General features: G+C 41.5%; 1 protein-coding gene and 1 long non-coding RNA gene across 2 annotated transcripts in view; one reads left to right on the top strand and one right to left on the bottom strand.

Annotated features, from left to right (window-relative positions):
- The window catches only part of LOC122560181, a 47,017-nt gene extending 33,640 nt beyond the window's left edge, over positions 1-13,377 (bottom strand). Inside the window, exons 1-2 of the long non-coding RNA XR_006314686.1 lie at positions 12,853-13,377; positions 5,799-5,976 (exon numbers count right to left, since the gene is read on the bottom strand). This is a non-coding gene — a long non-coding RNA (uncharacterized LOC122560181). The remainder of the gene's footprint in view (positions 1-5,798; positions 5,977-12,852) is intronic.
- A 126-nt stretch (positions 13,378-13,503) lies between these two features.
- The window catches only part of camk4 (calcium/calmodulin-dependent protein kinase IV), a 161,457-nt gene continuing 153,515 nt past the window's right edge, over positions 13,504-21,445 (top strand). Inside the window, exon 1 of the mRNA XM_043710559.1 lies at positions 13,504-13,579. The gene's annotated coding sequence lies outside the window, so the exon portion shown is untranslated. The remainder of the gene's footprint in view (positions 13,580-21,445) is intronic.

Raw genomic sequence — 21,445 nt, forward strand, 5'->3', positions numbered from 1 at the left:
GGGATCTATGTACTTGCACACCAAGATCCCTCTTCCTTCACACTGCCAAGAATCCTGTCTTTAATCCTATATTCAGCATTAGAGTTCGACCTTCCAAAATGCATCACTTCGCATTTATGCAGGTTGAACTCCATCTGCCATTTCTCAGCCCAGCTTTGCATCCTGTCTATGTCGTGCTGCAGCCTACAATAGTCCTTGATACTATCGACGGTACCTCCAACCTTTGTGTCATCTGCAAAGTTACTAACCCACCCCTCAACCAAGTCATTTATAAAAACTACAAAGAGCAGAGGCCCAAGAACACTGCCTCCAGGCAGAATACTTTCCATTTACAACCACTCTCTGCCTTCTGTCAACCAACCAATTCTGAATCCAGATAGTCAAGTCTCCTTGTATCCCATACTTCCTGAGTTTATGAATGAGCCTACCATGGGGAATCTAATCAAATGCCTTGCCGAAGTCCATCTATACCACATCCACTGCTCAACCTTCATCAACCTGTCTCACTACCTCCTCAAAGAACTCAATAAGATTTGTATGGCATGACCTGCCCCTCTCAAAGCTATGCTGACTGCCTTTAATCACACTGTTTTGCCAAATAGTCATAAATCCTATCCCTCAGAATTCTTCCAAAACTTTGCTGACCACAGACATAAGACTGACTGGTCTTTAATTGCCAGGGATTTCCCTACTACCCTTGAAAAGAGGAACAATATTCACCACCTTCCAATCCTCCGGTACGACTCCCGTGGAGAGTGAGGAGGCAAAGATCTTTGCCAGCGGCTTAGCAACCTCCTTTCTCACTTCCCGGAGCAGCCTAGGATAAATCTGGTCTGGCCCTGGGGACTTATCAATCTTAATGTTTTCCAAAATTTCCAGCACATCAACTTCATCAATCTTGATCTGGTCAAGCCTGTATCCTCATTCACAACAAGATCCCTTTCCTTAGTGAAAACCGAAGCAAAAGACTCATTTAGGACTTCCCCTATCTGCTCAGACTCCACCCACAAGTTCCCTACGTTATCCCTGATCATTCGTTTATTCCTCATGTATGAGTACAATGTCTTTGGTGGACCTTTACTCATTAGAGTTTGTAAGAATGAGAGGAGACCTTAATGAAACATAACAGGGTAAATACGGATAGTTTGTTTCTCTTTATGGGAGAGTCTAGGACCAGAGGACATAATCAAAAGCGTTAGGGGCCATCCAATTAAGACACAGATGAGAATTTTTTTCTTTGACCACAGCTGACTATAGAGGGTCGTAAGCTCTCTACAAGAATCTCAGGAAGTCCCTCTCCCACTGCAACTCCCAGGTCATTTCCTCTGCCCTGAAGACTTCCAGCTCCACACTGTCCCCTTGACTTGTCCAATCTGCCTATCTCCTTTTCCACCTATCCACTCCACCCTCTCCTCCCTGACCTATCACCTTCATCCCCTCCCCCACTCACCTATTGTACTCTATGCTACTTTCTCCCTACCCCCACCCTCCTCTAGCTTATCTCTCCACGCTTCAGGGTCTCTGTCTTTATTCCTGATGAAGGGCTTTTGCCCGAAACGTCGATTTTGCTGCTCGTCGGATGCTGCCTGAATTGCTGTGCTCTTCCAGCACCACTGATCCAGATAGAAGGTCGTATACAAGGCTCAGATTTTTAGTCAAGGGTTATGGGCATATGAGGGAAAAGTGGAGTTGACGATCAGATTAGCAATTATTGTGTTGAATAGTGGAGCAGTCTCCAAGAGCTGAATGCCTAATTCTACTTATGGTATATTTCCTGTATTTTTGATTGTAGAGTAAAATGGAGGGGGAAAAAAGTGTTTTGAAACATTATTTCTGGAAGGAATTGCTGCACTAAAGAGACTTTGCAGTTTATATACCGATTACCCTGTTCCTCCTGAGAAGTGAAGGCACCTAGGGGAAAAATATTGAAAACCAGACAAGCCATATGGATCATCATTACAAATTCTGTGAACTAGTGCTATCAACCTATGCTTGCAATTTTTTCTCCTTTCACCCATTGAACAATTTTGTTTTGTTTGTACATGTATAGTAGTTAGAGTTTTAATCAGTAGAACCATATGTTGATAGTTCATAACTATTTGTGATAAATTATTTGTAATAAATGCAAGTATGTTACAAGCAAAAACAGTGATTGCTAGTGAAACTCAGCATGAAAGAAAACAGAGTTAACATTTTGAGTCCAGTAACCTTTCTTCAGAACTCATTGGACATGAAACATTAACTCCAACAGATGCTACCAGCTCTGCTGAGTTCCTCCAGCAATTTCTGGTTTTGTTTCCAGCATCTCCAGTTCTTTATTTTGCTTAAGTACGTTAGTCTGGTTGGTATTTTTTGTTCACTTGGTTCCAACAGACACAGATAAACAGGGCTTTTGTGTGATTTGATTAAATCCTTAACTTTTGTGTTGACTCTGGGAGTAATGAGGCTTGTGAATTGGTGCACTTTCCCAAGTGGGTCTTAGCAAAATGTAGAATGTTCTTTCCTCTACTGAATTAATAGCAACTATCTTCTTATGAAGACATTTTTAATACCTAACTCTAGTTTTCCACCTGTTCCAAAGTAAAAGTTTTAATACAGAAATGTTTAATTATGTAATTTATTAAATCTAACATCAGTAATTTGTTCATTAGTTTGGAATACTACAATGTTGCATTAATTGATCAATACATTTATTTCTGATACATAACTGATTTTTAAAAAACTATTTTCATGGAATGTAAGCTTTGTTGGCGAAATAAGCATCCTAACAGCAAGGTTGCATTTGACTGAGTCTATAAACAAAAACCCTAATAAGACTAGAGGCTGTGGGAATTGGGGAAATTTCTCAGTTAGTATCACACCTAACACAAAGGAAGATGGTTGTAGTTTTTAGAGATCAGTCACTTCAGCTCCAGAACAACTCTGCAGGTAGCGTCCTTGGCCTAACCATCTTCAGCCGCTTCATCAATGCCCTTCCTTCCATCCTAAGTTCAGATGTTGGAATGTTCATTCATCATGACACACCGTACACCATTTCTGACTCCTCCGATACTGAAGCAATCATGTCCAAATGCAGCAAGACTGAACAATATGTTGGCTTGGGATAACAAGTGACAAGTAACATTTGCACCATACTAGTGTCAGGCAATGACCAACTCCAACTGGAGAGAATCAAACCATTGCCCATTGACATTCAATAACATTATCTTCAATAAATCCCTTATGATGAACATTCCGGGTTATTACTGATCAGAAATTGAATTGGCCTAGCTATAAAAATAATGTGTCTTCAAGAGCATATCAAAGGATAGGAATCTGCATCACCCCCTGATTCCTTCACACCAACAAAGACAATGCAGTCCATTTGATTGGTATCACATCCACAAAGATTCACTATGAATCTGTGCACCGATGGATTGTTGCAGTAATGAACAGGTTGCACAGCAGAGGTCTAAGACCTCACATGACCACTACCATCTAGAAGGACAAGGGCAGCAGATGCATGAGAACAACATCACCTGCAAATTCACTCCAAGCCAATCACTATCCTGACTTGAAAGTATGTTGCCATTTCTTCAATCACTGGCTTAAAACTCTGGAGCTCCCTCCCCAACACCATTATGGGCGTAACTGGACTAAAGGGAACAGTTGAAGAAGTTAGCTCATTACCACCTTTTCAAGAGTAATTCAGGATGGACAATTAATGATAGCCAACTCAGTGTAGCCTACTTCCCAAATGAATTTTTTAAAACTCCATGGTTTAGGTTCTTCAACAATGTAAGAGTTCCTTTTTTTTGACACTGTTGCTGAAAGAACAGTGATATGTTTCAAGTCAATGAATTTGTGGGATAATGATAGGCTGTGTTCCTATGTACCTTTTGCTTTTATTCTTCCAAGTGATAAAGTTGGATTTTGAAGGTGCTATTGAAAATAATTTAACAAGTTGCTGCAGTGTATCTTGTAAGTGTGCACACTGCAATTACTGAGCATCAGTACTGGAGACAGTGAAAGTTTAAAGTTCTGAATGTCACACCACTTGAGTGATCTGGGAGAAAGTGAGGACTGCAGATGCTGGAGATCAGAGTTGAAAAATGTATTGCTGGAAAAGTGCAGCAGGTCAGGCTGCATCCAAAGAGCAGGAGAATCGACGTTTCGGGCATAAGTCGATTCTCCGGCTCCTTGGATGCTGCCTGACCTGCTGTGCTTTTCCAGCAACACATTTTTCAACACTTGAGCGATCTGCTTTGTCCAATGTGGTTTGCCTGTTGTGTGTGTTGTGGAGCTATATTCATCCTGGCAAGTGGAGAGTATTCCATCACAGTCCTGACTTGTGTCTTATAGTTGGTGAGACAGGCTTTGAAAATCAAGAGGGAGTCATTTGCTACAGCATTCCTAAATCGGATTTTCTCATCTAGGCACATTTCTATGACTACCCCAGTTCAGTTTCTGGATAGTGATATTTGCCAGGATATTGATCATGGGGGAATTTCACAATGATAATTCTATTAGAATTAATGCACTTCAAGGGGAATTGGTTAGATTTTCTCTTGCTGGGTATTGTTATTACTTAACACTTGTGTTGTGGATGTTTCTTTATTTTAAGCCAGCACATTTGTGGAACAAAATTAAGGTAAACTTTGTTTACTTGCAGTAAGGAATGATCAGTAATCTTGGATTACTTTCCATTTCCAGCCAAACAGATAGAATCATACGATGACAATCACTCTCAATCCAAAGGCATGACTTAAGATAGATAATGGTTACAGTTCAGAAGGTCACTCAGCCCATTGTATCTTTGCCAAGTCTGTTCAAGAGCAACTCAACTAATCATTCTCCACTGTCTTTTCCTTATCACCCTGCAAATCTTTTCTCTTTAGAAAATTATCCAATTCCCTTTTAAAAGCCACGATTAACATCACTAACACCTGTATGCAATGCACTTTAATTCCGAACCACACATGGTGTAAAAAAATGCTAGACAGTCAACATGGTCACCATGACGGATATTCGTTTTATATTCCAAACTCACTGTGTGACAGAAACCCTTGTCCCCAAAGAATTACCATAGCCTCAATTTCTGAATTCCTAACAGATTGGCAGAATCACTTTGCCACTATCTCCCCTCTCACAATCCTTTATTTGCCTTTTGGTTCACTTGCCAATCATAACAAATTGGTGTCTTTTGGTTCTCAGCCCTTCAACCCAATGGGCACAATTTTACCTATCTGCCTAGATTCTTTATAAGTGTGAACACTCTTTTGATTCTTTTCACACTGCTTCTTCTGTAATCTATCTTTGTAACTAAAACCTTGATACCTCAAAGTCTTCTTGTAGCATGAGTTTTGCCAGATCATGCTCAACTTTAAAATGAAATTTAAGTTTTGCATTCATGAATTTGGTAATTATTAATTTAAAGGATTCAAAGTCATTAGGAAATCAATGTATTGTTTTGGAACATCTATCAGCCTTTAAAAAGCAGAACAATAGAAGTTTGTGGGCTAATTTGAGCATTCGCTAATTAAGTAAAGTAACTGTAACTCAGTAAAGTAACAACAAAAACAAAATGAAGGAATAAAACAAAGAACTACAGATGCTGGAGGTCTGACCCAAAAGCCGAAATTGCTGGAGCAATTAAGCAGATTTGGAAGTATCTCTGGGAAGAAAACAATGCTAACATTTCAAGCCTGATATTTGTTCTTCAGAAATGAAGGAAGACTTTTAATTTCATAGTGGCTTAGACTGTGTTTTCTATGACACTCGTGAAACAAAAGCAAATCGAATGAGAAATACTGACTTACTTAACTCTTTGTGATATTCCATCTGGCAAAGTAATTTTAAGAAGGATCTCCATGCGTGGGATAACACTGGGCTTAAGCAATAGAAATTGTGATACAACAGGGCTGATGGCAGAGCCTTGCTGCCCATTGTCCTACGTGGAGCCAGAGGAACTATGATTTTAGTCCATGTATATTTCACCTAAACAGATAGATAGATAGGTTTCAATTAGTTATCCTTTATAAAAGGCACTTTTTTTCAACAATACAATCTTGCCTCACTGAACAGCCTTTCTAATGTCCCATTGCTTTGTATATAGAGACTGGAGGGTAGGCCTTCAAGTCACAGTTTTAGTGCTTAGTAGTTAGAAAGTTGTGATTATAGACATTAAACAACATTGCTCAGTAAATTGGAGATATTTATTAGAGATAACGACCCAAACAAAAAGAACAAAATATCTACCTCGCAACATTACATTTTTATGGAAGAAATTTATTTGGTAGATTATTTTGAATTTCATGCGAGGACAGGAAAGAAAAATCAGCTAAGGTTGGATGGGCTGAGCAGCCTTCATCCATGCAGAATCATTCTGCAGAAGATTATTAGGGGTAGCAAAATTAACTGCTTAGACTGCCATTTTGTATATGGAATCTGTTGAATGGTGTAATTAACAAAAATAGCTCAATTTTAGAGAATACCGGTACCTAAAGTTTGCACCTCTGAATAGTAAACAATTGCATTTTTTTTAAAACCTGGAAAACTTTGTATTTCTTTGTCTCACTTCAATCTCTGCCTTTATTGATGTAAAACATTTAATATACTTTTAAGTATAAAGAAGAATATAACCAGTAGAAATGTCTGTGAAGTGAGATAAAGAGGTGGAACAAGATGATGAAAACATTTCTAAAGCCCCTTTTTAAAAATTAAGTGGTGTTTTTAGATCAATATATATTTATGAAATATACATGATATATAGGTACATATGAATTATGCATAAATTGAGACATACGTAAAATAATCATTTCAACAGCATATTTTGAAAGAATTAGGTCAAAATCAACATGGCCTATCAAAGTGCTGATAAAAATATAACTAGTATTACCTAGGGGATATAATTATACAGAACTTTAATCACAAAATAGGCCATTTGGCTCAATTGATCTACGCTGATGCTTATGCTTATGCTCCACTTGAGTCTCTTACACTCTACATGGTGGCACAGTGGTTAGCACTGCTGCCTCACACCAGCAGAGACCTGGGTTCAATTCCCGCCTCAGGCAAAGGTCTGTGTGGAGTTTGCACATTCTCCCCGTGTCTGCATGGGTTTCCTCCCACAGTCCAAAGATGTGCAGGTTAGGTGAATTGGCTATGCTAAATTGCCCGTAGTGTTAGGCGAAGGGGTAAATGTAGGGGAATGGGTCTGGGTGGGTTGCTCTTCAGAGGGTCAGTGTGGATTTGTTGGGCCGAAGGGCCTGTTTCCACACTAAGTAATCTAATCTAATCTACTTCATTGACCAACACAAATTCCTATGGCTTTCACATTTTTGTACTTATCTAGTTTCCTCTTCAATGCATTCATGCTATTAACTGCAATTACATTGTGTAATAGCAATTTCTACATTCTAACCACTCCCAGGTTAAAAAGATTTCTTCAAATTCCTTATTTAATGTATTAGTGACTAACATATTTATGGGCCCAGTTCCCAGGACTCTCCACGATCCAAAACATTGGACATTAAATCCTAGGCAGTTTGCTTGCATACATAGAAGGAAATATATACCTGGATTATAGGTAGAAGGAAAGTCAGGAGTGAGCCGACATACCAAAAAGAAACCTACCTGCAGTCATAATGCATTGCCAATTGATTGTATTACGTAATTGTAGGACTTCTGTTTGTCAGTCAGAACAAAGTGCTGCCCTCAGATCCTACTGGTCAATCAGCCTAGCCAGCAGCACCACCATTCTCACCAATTCTAGAGCTCGGCATTGCCAAAACTGCATAGGAGATGTCAAAACTGCATGAGGAGGCCCATGACTGTGCCAATGTTTTAGAGAGGGGACAGGTCCTGGTGCCCAGCAAGCAGAAGTGGGGGCCAGAATTTGTAGGGCAGATTTGGAGCAGTGGTTCCCTTTATACATGCAGGACATTTCCTCAATGAGATGCACTTTTTTCTTTCTGCCTTTGCTCTGTAGGCCTTTAATAAAACCCTACCCACTCCCATCCCATTTAACAAATTCAATTTCTCCTTAATTGTTTAACTACTAATTTTAGCACCCTTCTACCAGAGGAATTATGGGGGTGACCTTGGGAAGGTGGGATGGTCACATGACCTATATAGTGCATCCCTGTGCTGAAAACACATCCAGTTTGTAATATCTAGCCCACCTTCCTCTACTGTCCGATCAAATCTCTTAATAACTAAAAAAAATCTATTAGAAAAATAAAAGTTCCAGCCTATTCAGCCTTTGCTGATAGCAATACAGTTCTGGTACAGTCACTACAAATAACTTTTGCAACTTTCCTATGACCTCCTTGATGTTTTCCAATGGAACACACTCCAAGTGTGTCCTGAGTAAGTTTCCATACACGTTTTCAGCTTTTCAATTCTATTCTTCGAGAACTGAATCCGAATACATTGTATTTTTATTTTCTTATATACATTGCTCGCAATCCTTTCAGTTAATCATGCATAGGGAAGGGGAAAGATGTTCTTTAATGGCACTACAAATCCTTTTGTTCCTGGTGCAGAAAGGATAGAAAATACATCCCACAACTTGTGTAGCCATATGGTATTCCAATTGCCTAAATTTTAATAAGCAATCCAGGTATATGTTTCCTTACAGAACAACAACTATACAATCCCAGTTTCCCAACAGATAGGTTGGTAGACATCTGCATAGTATTATTATTTTATGACTCCAAAAGTGAACTTTCAGAAATATAGTTAAATTTCCACAGACTGACTGAAAGATCACACATTAATATTTCGCATTTTAAGACTTTTACTACAATTAACAATCTCAAAATAACGTAGTCTAAATACTATTTATTAAATAGATTAATGGATTAGTCAAGTTGCTAGGTAAGTGGCAAATGGAATTCATTCTGACAAATATAAGGTGATGTTTTTTGGGAGGTCGAACAAAACAAAGGAATACACAGTAAATGAGAGAATACTGAGGCATGTAAAAGTAGTGAGAGACCTTGGGCTCAATGTCTACGAAGGTAGCCGTCAAGCCGCCATAGTGGTAAAGAATAAATACAGAATCCTTTCTTTCATTATCCGAACCATTGAATATAAGAATGCAGAGGTTATGCTGGAACTGTATAAATCATTATTTAGGTTATAATTTGAGTTCCTTGCAGTTCTGGTCACCTAATTACAGAATAGATGTAATGCACCAGAGAAGGAACAAAGAAGATTTATGAGGATGTTGCTGGGTCTGGAAAAATGGAGCCGTGAGGGATTGTTTACATTAGAACAGAGGAAACTGAGGGCAGATTTGATTAAGATGTACAACATTATGTATGAAACTTGGATACAGTGGATAGGAAGAGTTTAGTTGCCTCAGAAGATGATGAGGAGCATACAAAGAACAAAGAAAATTTACAGCCCAGGAACAGGCCCTTCAGCCCTCTTGAGCTGAATCAAATGTACTGCCTAAACCTGTCGGTCAATTCCTAAGCATCTGTATCCCTCTGCTCCCCACCTACTCATGCATCTGTCCAGACACATTTTAAATGAATCTACCATGCCTGCCTCTACCACCTCTGCTGGCAACGTGTTCCAGATGCCCACCACCCTCTGTGTGAAGTACTTGCCGCGTGTATCTCCCTTAAACTTTCCACCTCACCTTGAAAGCGTAACCTCTCGTTATTGAATCCTTCACCCTGGGAAAAAGCTTGTCTCTATCCACCCTGTCTATACCTTTCGTCCCCGCCTCAATCTTCTTTTTTCTAATGAAAACAAACCTAACCTACTCAATCTCTCTTCATAGCTAGCACTTTCCGTACCAGGCAACATCCTCGTAAACCTTCTCTGCACCCTCTCCAAAGCGCCCACATCCTTTTGGTAATGTGGACACCAGAATTGTACACAGTATTCTAAATGCGGCCGAACCAATTTCTTGTACAATTTTAACATGACTTGCCAGCTCTTATACTCAATGCCCCGTCCAATGAAGGCAAGCATACTGTATGCCTTCTTGACCACTCTATTCACCTGTGCAGCAACCTTCAGGGTACAATGGACCTGCACTCCTAGATCTCTCTGCCCATCAACTTTTCCCAAGGCTCTTCCATTCATTGTATAATTCGCTCTAGAATTAGTCTTACCTAAATGCATCACCTCACATTTGTCTGGATTGAAATTCATCTGCCACTTTTCTGCCCAACTCTCAAGTCTATCTATATCCTCCTGTATTCTTTGACAGTTCCTTATGCTTTCTGCTACTCCACCAATCTTCGTGTCATCTGCAAACTTGCTGATCATACCAACAGTGCCCTCTTCCAGATCATTTATGTATATTACTAACAACAGTGGCCCCAACACTGATCCCTGTGGAACACCACTGGTCACCTTTCTCCATTTTGAGAAACTCTCTTCAACTACTACTCTCTGTCTCCTATTGCTCAACCAGTTCTTTATCACCTAGCTAGAACACCCTGCACACCATGTGACTTCACCTTCTCCATTAGTCTACCATGGGGAACCTTATCAAATGCCTTGCTAAAATCCATTTATATGACATCAACAGCCCTTCCTTCATCCATCAACTTGGTCACTTCCTTGAAGAACTCTATTAAGTTGGTAAGGTATGATCTCCCCCGCATGTTGCCTATCACTGATAAGCCCATTCTTTTCTAAATATAAATAGTTCCTATCCCTCAGTATCCTCTCCAGCAACTTTCCCACTACCAACACCTTCCCACCACCGACGTCAGGCTCACTGGTCTGTAATTACCCGGAATATCCCTACTACCCTTCTTGTACAGGGGGACAACATGAGCAACCTTCCAATCCTCTGGCACCTCACCTGTATTTAAGGATGCCACAAAGATATCTGTCAGGGCCCCAGCTATTTTCTCTCTCACCTCCCTCAGCAACCTGGGATAGATTCCATCCAGTCCTGGGGATCTGTCCACCTTAATAACCTCTAGCCTACCCAACACATCCTCCCTACTTATGTCAATGTTTAAAGTCATTAGTAGAAAGACTAAAGGAGAGGTGAGGAAACCATTTTTCACCCAGAGGATGGTAGAAGTCTAGAATGCACTGCCTGAAAAGGTTATAGAAGCAGAAATTCTTGATGCATTCAAAACATGTCTGGATAGGTACTTCAAATAACCTGTGGAGCTACACACCAAATTCTGAAAACTAAGATTAGGTTAAACAGTTCATATTTTGGTTGGAGCTAACATGATGGGCCAAGTAGCCTTTTATATGCCATAAACTTTTTAATTATTTTATTTATTAGACAACTTATACTCTAAGCTATAGAACATATCCCCATTTAACTTTTAATGTCAGAAAATTCCCCTCAATTGTAATAATTTACTTTGACTCTCAAATGGACACTATATTCCTCAAAGCTGTTCTGAACTGTCAATGCTTTGCTTCCTTTTCCCTTTGTAGCTAGAACTCTAAATCCTAAAGCTGATTTTCTAGGTTAGGGGTGAGTTGGCTTTTTCCTCTCTAGCCAAACTAGGTGAATTTTCTAGCCTCATGAACTTAATCTTTTCATGGACAAGATTCCACCCAAGGCTTTCATAGTGACTGACAGGGTCCGCAATTTCTTTACTCAGGTTACTTTGCTGTTGGACTAGATTTCAATACCTTCCTGCTCTGTCCCTCGCAATTCTTATCGTCTTATCTGCCTAAAAGATTCAGGGATTTTAAAAAAGTCCTATAACCCAAACCATTCATGATTTCCTGTAGACCCTTCCCATTTCAAAAATTCATCTCCATGATAATATGATCTCATGGGTCTTGTATCCAGATGGAAATATTAATAAGCTAGCCTTTAGACTCCATTCTATCTTAAACTAAAATAACCTGTCTAAAATATAACCATATACCAAGATATTCCTATCACCTCCCTGTGACTTGGGGACGAACAAGCCCTACACTATTTGCACAGCTACCCTGGTCACTGTTAACAGGTGTGAATTTCACATCTTCTTCCTGGGCTGCCCTTGTTGGACAATATTGAGAACAGGTCACACAAACTCATCATTCTTATATATTTTATCTTAAATTCAACCAACAGTACCAAAACATAACAATCTTAGAAAAACCATACCTGCAACACTAAGTAATATCATTCCAAAGAAGTTTCATGTTTAAGCAAATAGTGATTCAAGTCACAACAACACTCAATGCATATCAAGACTAAGTAATACAACAGTTTTATACTGATGTCTCTCCATTTAACAAGTCGTGATCTCAGCTGAAAAAGGATTAAACTCTTTCTTTCCACATAGTGGACAATCAGGAGGAGTATTGCTCTAGCTTTCAAACTGTCTTTAATATTTCCTAATAGAGTGGCATGAACAGACTTCAGGATCTGTCAACAGACCTTACACCCCTAAATCCCGCAGATCCTGACTATCCACGTCACTTACTTGAACAGGGAGGGGTTTTGCCTTAGGCACTGCCCCTTGTCCTACACACTCCTCACCCACCTCCCTTCTATGACACCCCTTTTCTGCTTCAGACACTCCTGACATCACTATGGGCCCAACATTCCAATCACTCGGGCCTAGTGCTCTCTACAATGTATCATACGGTCACTCCTAAAACCGGCGCCGTTATGCCATCCATTCGGCAATGCAATTTGTCGTCCGCTGCCCGGGAAAGTATTAAACCTATTATTGACTCCCTCCTCCAACAAGGCATTCTGACGTATGTGCAGGACCTGAGGGCCGTTAATGCCATTGTTGTCCCCTGCTCGCCAGTGGTATCCGATATGAACGCTGTCTTTACTAGCCTCCGTTCCTCAGCCACTTGCTTCACTGTTGTTGATCTCTGTTCAGCCTTTTTTTTCCCCTCAAATTGTCTCCCAAAACCCAGTACCTTTTCGCCTTTATTTACGGCGGTTGCCAATATACATGGACTCGGCTTCCCCAAGGGTATATACACAGCCCTCTGCCTTGGCGGTCCACTGGACCCTCAAGGATCTCCACCTCCTGTCTAACAGTACCTTGGTCCAACACGCTGATGATTTATTAGTAACCTCTGACTCGCCTGCTGTTTGTATGCAAGATGCGATTGCCCTGCTCCGTTGCCTGGCCCAGGATGGCCACAAGGTTTCTGTTGAAAAGATGCAGCTCTGCCTACAGTCAGTGCAATACTTAGGCTTCAAACCTTTGCACGGCTTTTGATCCCTGTCTCTCAACCATATCACCGCTATTGTCAGCCTCTCTCCGCCTACTACATGGACTGAACTTTTGTCTTTTTTTGGGCATGGTTAACTACTGTAGATACTGGATACCCAACTACCGCGTTATTGATGCTCCTCTTTGTGAAGCCTCCTCGCCTAAACAGCCAACCAGGTGACCTGGACACCTGAAATGCTGTCAGCCATTAATGAACTGAAGCAGGGTTTGGCCTCGGCCCTGGCATCCCCGATTTCAAGCAGCCATTTTAGCAATATGTGTATGAAAAGGAGGGGTATGGGTCCGGAATTTTAAAACAGCATGGGGATTTCCGATGCCCTGTAGCTTTTTACTCTGTACAGTTGCCATCTGTTGTAAGGGTAATGCCGACTTGTTTCCGATCCATGGAGACTGCTGCGATAATGGTAGGATAGTCTGTCCAAATTGTGCTTGAATATCTGTGCATTGTTTTTGTTCCTAATTCGGTCTTCCTGTTGTTAAATTCAGCAGCAACTCAACATTTTACAGCTTCAAGGAGAAATGGCTATGAAATCACTCTGCTGTCCCATGCCAACCAATGCGCCCCCGCTTTAAATCCAGCCACTCTTCTCCCTGTCCTACAGAAATCCCCCTTGGGAGACCATGATTGTGTACGCATGGTTTCAAGAGGTTATGACTCCACAGCCTGACCATTCTGAAACCCCATTAGACAATCCAGATCTTGTTGTTTTCGTGGACGGCTCCTCCTTCCACCCCCTCAGATCACCAGATGCTAGCAAGCTACGCGATCTGCACCATTTTTGAGACCCTAGAAGCCGCTGCGCTACCAGAAGGGACTTCGGCTCAGGTGGCCAAACTCTTTGCCCTCACCAGAGCATGTTTTCTTGCCAATAAGCAGTCTGCTAACATTTACACTGACCCCAGATGTGTCGTTGGTGTTGTCCATGATTTTGGCGCCCTCTAGAACATAGAGGTTTCATTACTTCCTCCGGCAAACCCTTGCAGCATGCCTACTTCATTCATAATCTTTTACAGGCCATCCTGCTTCCTTCTGAAATAGGAGGTCATCTCGTATGTGCTGGAGCGGAATTGCTCCTCCTGGGTGCAGATACTGTGGAGTCGGACGAATTGGGAGTAAGGGATTGCGTTTCTACAGGAGGGGAGTGGGAGGAGGTGTAGTCAAGGTAGCTGTGACTTGAAATAGAGGTCAGTGTTGAGTCAGTCACCAGGGATGGAGACCGAGAAGTCCAGGAAGGGGAGGGAGGTTTCGAAGATGGTCCATGTGAACTTGAGGTCAGAGTGGAAGGTGTTAGTGAAGTTGATGAACTGTTCAATCTCCTTGTGGGAGCATGAAGCAGCACCATTACGGTCATCAATGTAGCAGAGGAAAAGGTGGGGGATGGTCCCAGTGTAACTACGGAAGATGGACTGTTCCATGTACCCTACGATGAGGCAGACATAGCTGGGCCCAAACAGGTGCTCATGGCTACCCCCTCGTATGATGGGAGTATTCAAAGAAAAAGTTGTTGAGGGTGAGGACCAGTTCCACCAATCAAATGTGTGTCAGTGGAGGGAGACTGGTTAGGTTGCAGGGAGAGAGACAAAAACGGAGGGCTTGTAGGTCTTCACCATGGGGGATGGATTTGTATAGGGACTGGATGACCATGGTGAAGATCAGGTGTTGGGGGCTGGGGAATTGAAAGGTCACGGAGGAGGTGGAAGATGTGGGTGGTGTGCCGAACATATGTGGGGAGTTCCTGGACCAAAGGGGAAAGGCTGAGTTAAGATATGAGGAGATGAATTCAGTGGGGCAGGAGAAGGCGGAGACAATAGGTGCATTCAGATTTGTAGATTTTGGGTAAGAGATAGAATCGGGCGGTGCAGAGTTGGAGAACTATGAGGTTGGAGGTTGTGGATGGGAGATTGCCTTAGATGATGAGTTTGTGGATGGTTTGGGAGATGATGGTTTGGTGATGAGAGGTGGGGGCATGTTCGAGGGAGCAGTAGAAGGAAGTGTCAATGAGTTGGTATCTGACTTTGGCGAGGTAGAGGTCAGTGCGCCATACTACCACTGCACATCCCTTTTCCACTGGTTTGATGGTGAGGTTGAGGTTGGAGTGGAGGACTACGCATTGCGAGGGTGAGAATTTGGAGTGAGTGAGAGGGACAGACAGGTTAAGACGGTCAATATCACAATGTCAGCCGGAGGTAAAGAGGTCAAAGGAGGGTAAAAGGATGGAGTATGTTGGAGGTGTGAGAAGGGGTCTTCGGAGGGCGGGTTGGAGCCGTGATTGAAAAGGTAAGCATGGAGGCAGCAGAAGAAGAGTTCAACGTCGCAACGCGTATGGAATTCATTGACCCGGGGGTGTAGTAGGATGAAGGTGAGACCTTCACTGAGGACTGATCGTTCATCCTCAGTGAGGGGGAAGTCTGGGGGGATGGTAAATACAGTGAGGGACAGGTCATGTTCCTCTAGTTTTTTTTGTAATATTCAACATCTCTTTCTGCTGCTCAATTGTCATGTTCTTGATACAGTCTGTTAATAACTGCTCAGGGGAAGGGTTGGATCTGGGTCGAGGGTTGTCTTTTGTTCCACCAGTTCCCTTTACATGTTGTTTCATTCAGCATATCTTGGACCAGTGCCCCTTTTTCCCACAATAGTAACATTTGCTGGGTCATTGATTCCCCTTTTGCTGTGTATCCTCCTCCAGTGACTTGCATCATCCTTTGTTCCCATGTCTCTATCCTGACAATTGGACTGTTCTACCAGTTCACTGTATGTAGTTCCCATCCATTCCCAGTCTGGTTTTAATACCTTCAACATTTTGACTATTTCAGGCTTTCGTCCGACCACAAAAGTGGCCTTTAGGGGACCTAAATGACTCTGGTCTACATCTTCATGGTCCCTGTCAGTCAATCCCAAATGTTCTAGCCAGACTCTCATAAACTGCACATTGTATTCTAACACACCTTCAGTACATTTTTGTTGACAAGCAGTTATCTTTCCCCAGTTGGTCTTGACTGGATTAAACTCCCTGAGGCAGTTTTGGATGACCTCCCATCCCTTTTCTAACCTTTGTCTCTTTCTCCTAAGGCATCCCTGACTTTTTGAGTAAGCCATCGGTCTGTGCTGCTAGGGACCATGACATTTAGTATCGGTACTCCATCTAATGAGTGCAGACTATAGATCTCCTTCAGTCTTTCCAGTTGTTCCTAGATCTTTGAACCTCTCCTTTTGTGGGGGAAGTAGTTCTTTGGACCATTTGTCCACCATCTTTGGCGGTGTGGGGTTGTGTCTGTACTAGTCGGCCCATTTGTATTCCCCTTCTTCAGTTTTTGGTGTCACCAGGTTTTGTGGTGGTTGGTCCATAAGGGGCCTAAACAGAGCCCATCATCATCACTGGAGTCAGTGGAAGATTCAGCTCTCTTGTATTTCGCTCTACAACTGGGTTAGCGAGGAGTAGAGTGGTCTTATACAGGGCTCCAGGATACTAGGGTTAGGAGTGGTTGGCTGGGGATCTGGATTCTTTTGTCAGGTTTTTTCCTATTCTTCCTGGCTCATTTTGGTATGTTCTAATTCCTTACAGACAGCTGTTAGTTGTCATTTTAGCCCTGTTTCTTCATTGTCATGACTTGACTTCCGTATTATCTCCTTCCATTGTTGGATCTGTCCCACTAGAATGATGAACCACCTCAATTGTTCTTTCTCTTTCATTCGTGTGATCTTTCGCAAGGTCTTTTTATTATCATCCAGGCACCACTGTACTGTACTTTTGCTCGATTTCCACAGAGGTTTTAGGTAGGTCAAATTGTTGTTCTGTATATTCCTTCAAGTTCTGTAAAATTTTATCTTCCAATATATCAGGTAGGGCATGCCCATCCTTAGCTGTTGTGGGGAGTTCTTGATTCTTTTCCATTATTTCTTATGACTATAAGTTTCAATGACTCTTGTGTCATAAGCTAGTCATTTGGAGGGGTGGGCGCAGAGATATTATTTTCTCTCCTGGGGCCAGGGGTATTATTTTCTCTGCCAAGTTAGGCGTCTTTTAGGGGACCTTGGGTTGCATACCACCCAGAAAATTTCTAAATTGCATGGAGGACAGGCCGAATTTAGATAAACAACCAAGAACTTTTAAAAGGAGGAGTTCTTATCTTCAGGGGCTGGCATAGGTCTGCTGTCGGTGACTTAGTCCTTTATTCCTCCAGTGACCCTGCTCGCAGCACCAAATTGTTAGATTTCATATTTTCTAATGAGGGTCTGAGTCCAGTGGTAGATTCAGATACAACTTAATTTTGGTGTAACTTTGTTATAGCTTCAGATTTTGCTTTTTGTTTGACACACTAAAACTTCCGATTGTGTACAGTTAAAACAGCGCACATGCTACCTCTTTGATACTACTGGTCAGTGATGCTGGGTTGTCTTTCTGTGATTGGGTCTCTTGTACAGTGTCTTGAAGAGATGGTCAGGCTGGCGGTCCAGCCCCAGTCATGACATTTTCACAGACTTTCTTACCTGTCTCCTTGAAGCTTTTCACAATGGATAACATTTGCCAGCTGACATTCTATCTCATTTAAGACAGACCTGTTCAACTTGTGGAGACTATCTTAGCAAGTATTTTCTCACATGCTATAACTACTGTAGCCACAGCCATTTTATGCCACCCAGTCATGGGCAGCCTGAACATAATCTGCTCCCATGCCACTTTGGTCAAATCATATCTGGCCTTATTAAAATTAGCCTTCCCTAGTTGAGAACTTTGATTTCAGACCCATCCTTGACCACGTCCATTGCAATCTTGAATCAAACTGAATTATGATCACTGTCTACAAAATGCTCTCCCATTAATACTTCAACCACTCGTCCATCTTTATTACTTAAAATTAAGTTCAGGGTCATCCTTTCTATGTACTGGCTTAAAAAGCTGTCCTGGATGCATTTTAAGAATTCTGCCCTCTTCATATCTTTCACAAAATGACTACCCTGGTTAATGATGGGCAAGTTGAAATCCCCTATAATCACTGCTCCATTACTTTTACACTTTCATAAAATTTGCTGACATATCTGCTCTTCTGTTTCTCTTGGACTGTAAGGGGGCCCACTTTACATTCCCAGCAATGTGTGATTTTTAAGTTTACTCATATGGCTTCATTTGAGGAGCCTTCTAAGATGTTATCCCTCCTTGCTGCTATAATTGATACCCTTATCAAAATTACAACTATTTCGCTTTTACCTCCTTCCTTGTCTTGCCTGAAGTCTCTACATCTTGGAGTATTGAGCTTATGTCCTGCCCCTCTCTCAACCAAATCTCAGTGACAGCAATGACATCACACTTCCATGTTTTAATTTGTGCTCTCAACTCACTTGCTGTTCGTCATACTTGTAAATACTTAAAAAATAAATACCATCCAAGTTTGCTAAACTCCCTTGTGCCTTAACTAGCCAATAACGTCAATGCTTTCCCTAATTCACTTACTGTCATTTCTAATTCATCTTCCCCTGCTGAATATTCTCTCTGGATCCCACCCAGCTGCTAAGTTTATTTAAGCCATCCCCAACAGCATTAGCAAATATCTCCGTAAGGATGCTGGTCCCATTCCAATTCAGGTGCAACACATCTGCCTTGTACAAGTCCAATTATACCCAAACATGGTCCCAATGTCTGAGAAATCTAAAGCCCTCCCTCCTGCACTATCTGTCTAGCCACACATTTATTTGGATTGACCTCCTACTCCTATAGTCACTTGCATGTGGCACTGGAAGAGCCCTGCTCTTTAATCTACTTTCCAGCTCCCTATAAATAAAGCTTTCCAGACCTCATCCTTTTACTTACTATGTTGGTGGCCTTAATTACAATCTCTGTCTATTTGCCCTCCTGCTTCAGAATGCCCTGTAACCATTCGGTGATATCATCCTGGAGTCACTTTTCTGGCTGTGTCTGCTCTCCTTACAATTGAATTCCATACACTGCAATTCTGTTTTCTCTCCTCTTGGGCAGTAGACCCAACCATATTCCATATTGCCATGAATGTGGCTGCAACTGTTTTCCCCCGAATAATCATCCCCCCCCCCCCCCCCCCCACAGCATCCAAAACGGTACAGCTGTTAGAAAGGGAGATGACCACAGGGCATTCCTGCACTATTTGCCTTCGTCTACTCTGCCTGGAGGTCACCGGTGCCCTTTCTGCCTGTTTAATCTGCACCTGCAACATCACACCTCACTTAATGTGCTATCATGACTTGCTCAGCATCATGAATGCTCCACAGCAAATTCACCTGCAACTCCAGCTCTGAAATGCAGTTTGTCAGTACACTTTCCGTCCATGCTCACTGGGGACAACTGAAGATTCCATGATTTGCCACATGGCTTAGGAAGAGCATTTTGTGGTTTAAGTGTTAAAGATCAAAAGAAACGCAGGGTTTTTTTTTCTGAATCACGAGGGGCATGGATAGGATAAATAGACAAGATCTTTTCCCTGGGGTGAGTGAGTCCTGAACGAGAGGGCATAGGTGCAGAGTGAGAGGGGAAAGATATAAAAGGGAGCTAAGGGCAACTGTTTCACGCAGAGGATGATGCATGTATGGAATGAGTTTCTAGAGGAAGTGGTGGAGGCTGGTACAATTACAGCATTTAAATGGCATCTGGATGGGTACATGAATAGGAAGGGATTAGAGGGATATGCTGGCAAATGGGACTAGATTAGGTTAGGGTATCTGGCCGGCACGGACGAGTTGGACCGAAGGGTCAGCTTCTGTACTGACTCTATGAGAGGGATTGGATGCTATTACCTTTGGAAACAATGCCAGTGAGTATTGATTATATAATGTGCAGTCCCTCATCTCCCAGTCTGAGGGAGATGGTATTGATATTAAGTTGTAAACAGTTGTGATGTAACTCTATGTTTACTTCTAAGATAGCAGGAGAGTTGGAGTCAGAGATAACTAATTAACATTTCTACTTAGATGCAAAAACGAATGTTTTTCCTATCACCATGGGAAAAAATATGATGACAGGTTTTCCCTTATACCCGAGGCATATTACAGACCGAGTGCTACAGTTCAGACTTTTGTGGTCCACAACAAGCTAAGAGGTAATGAGTAAGAAAATACAGAATTAGCAAAGCCCTGCACCTAAAGAAGAGAAAACTTCAACTCTACTATTCACCATGCAGAATATGTAGGAATTCATGAGTTTCAGATCAGATCAGGAGTTAAAACTAGTAGGACGATTTGCCTAGCTTGAAGCTACAAGAAGAAATCTGCAGTGTAATCCTTATAGAGAGAGAAAAGTTTTAGAATTAGAAATTATCAGTTCCTAATCAGCATATATTACACAGAGTCTTAAGAAGGAACCATGGAATGCTGCATTTGAAGAGTGTTAAGGGAACTCCAGACAATAACAAGAGCTGAAAGTTAGCAATTTTGGCCAAATGACATATTTGTATTCTACACTTCCAAGAATACACAAGAAAAGCAGTTAAAAACTAATTGCAACCCCTGGTTTATGTTTGCTAATGTGCCAAAGAGTTGTTGCGATAACGTGCGAGCCAGTGGTTCAGGTTCTACTGTGCTAAAGTGTGCTGTAAAGGGACACATCTAAGAAATTCCACTAGAAAAATCTGTATACAGGAAAAAAGAAATAAATTATCTCACTGAGAGCTGAAAACAAATCATCAGCAAAGGCTTTGTTGAAGGAAGTTAGATAAATTCCTTTCAGTGAATTGTAGAACTAAACATCTCCAAATGGCCGCCTAATTACCAAAGTCAATGCTACTGGCATCATCCACTTAATAACTGTAATGTTTTACAATCAATTCATCATAGACAAATCAAAGACTGGTTTGTACTGTTTTCTCCCCTTATAAACTTTGGACTGACCTCTTATTTCTAATCTGTGTACATATGTGTCATGTCTTGTTATCTTTTCTCATGTTTTAGTAGCTAATAAACTTAATTTTCCTTTAACTCAAGAAAGTCTAGTTAATTTGGCTCATCTAAAACATATATATACTTGGTGTGGGCAAAGATGTCCACAACAAATGAATCTCTTTTCAAATTAACCTCGTTGCAACCAACTGAGAGTGGGGCTGAGTTTAAAAAAAAGAGAACTAGTTAATCTCCCAGAAGCATGGGTTATTTGAGGGTATTCCATCTGGAATGATAATGAATTGGGAATATTTGCCCACATTCCAGTTGTATTATATATGAGTGAAACAAGGCAAACATTAAGTACTATTTTAACTAAAATCCTACCTTAGTAAAAATTCAGAATGAATGCAAATTGAACATGAAT

The sequence above is a fragment of the Chiloscyllium plagiosum genome, chromosome 2, assembly GCF_004010195.1.
Source record: "Chiloscyllium plagiosum isolate BGI_BamShark_2017 chromosome 2, ASM401019v2, whole genome shotgun sequence".
Lineage (NCBI taxonomy): Eukaryota > Metazoa > Chordata > Chondrichthyes > Orectolobiformes > Hemiscylliidae > Chiloscyllium > Chiloscyllium plagiosum.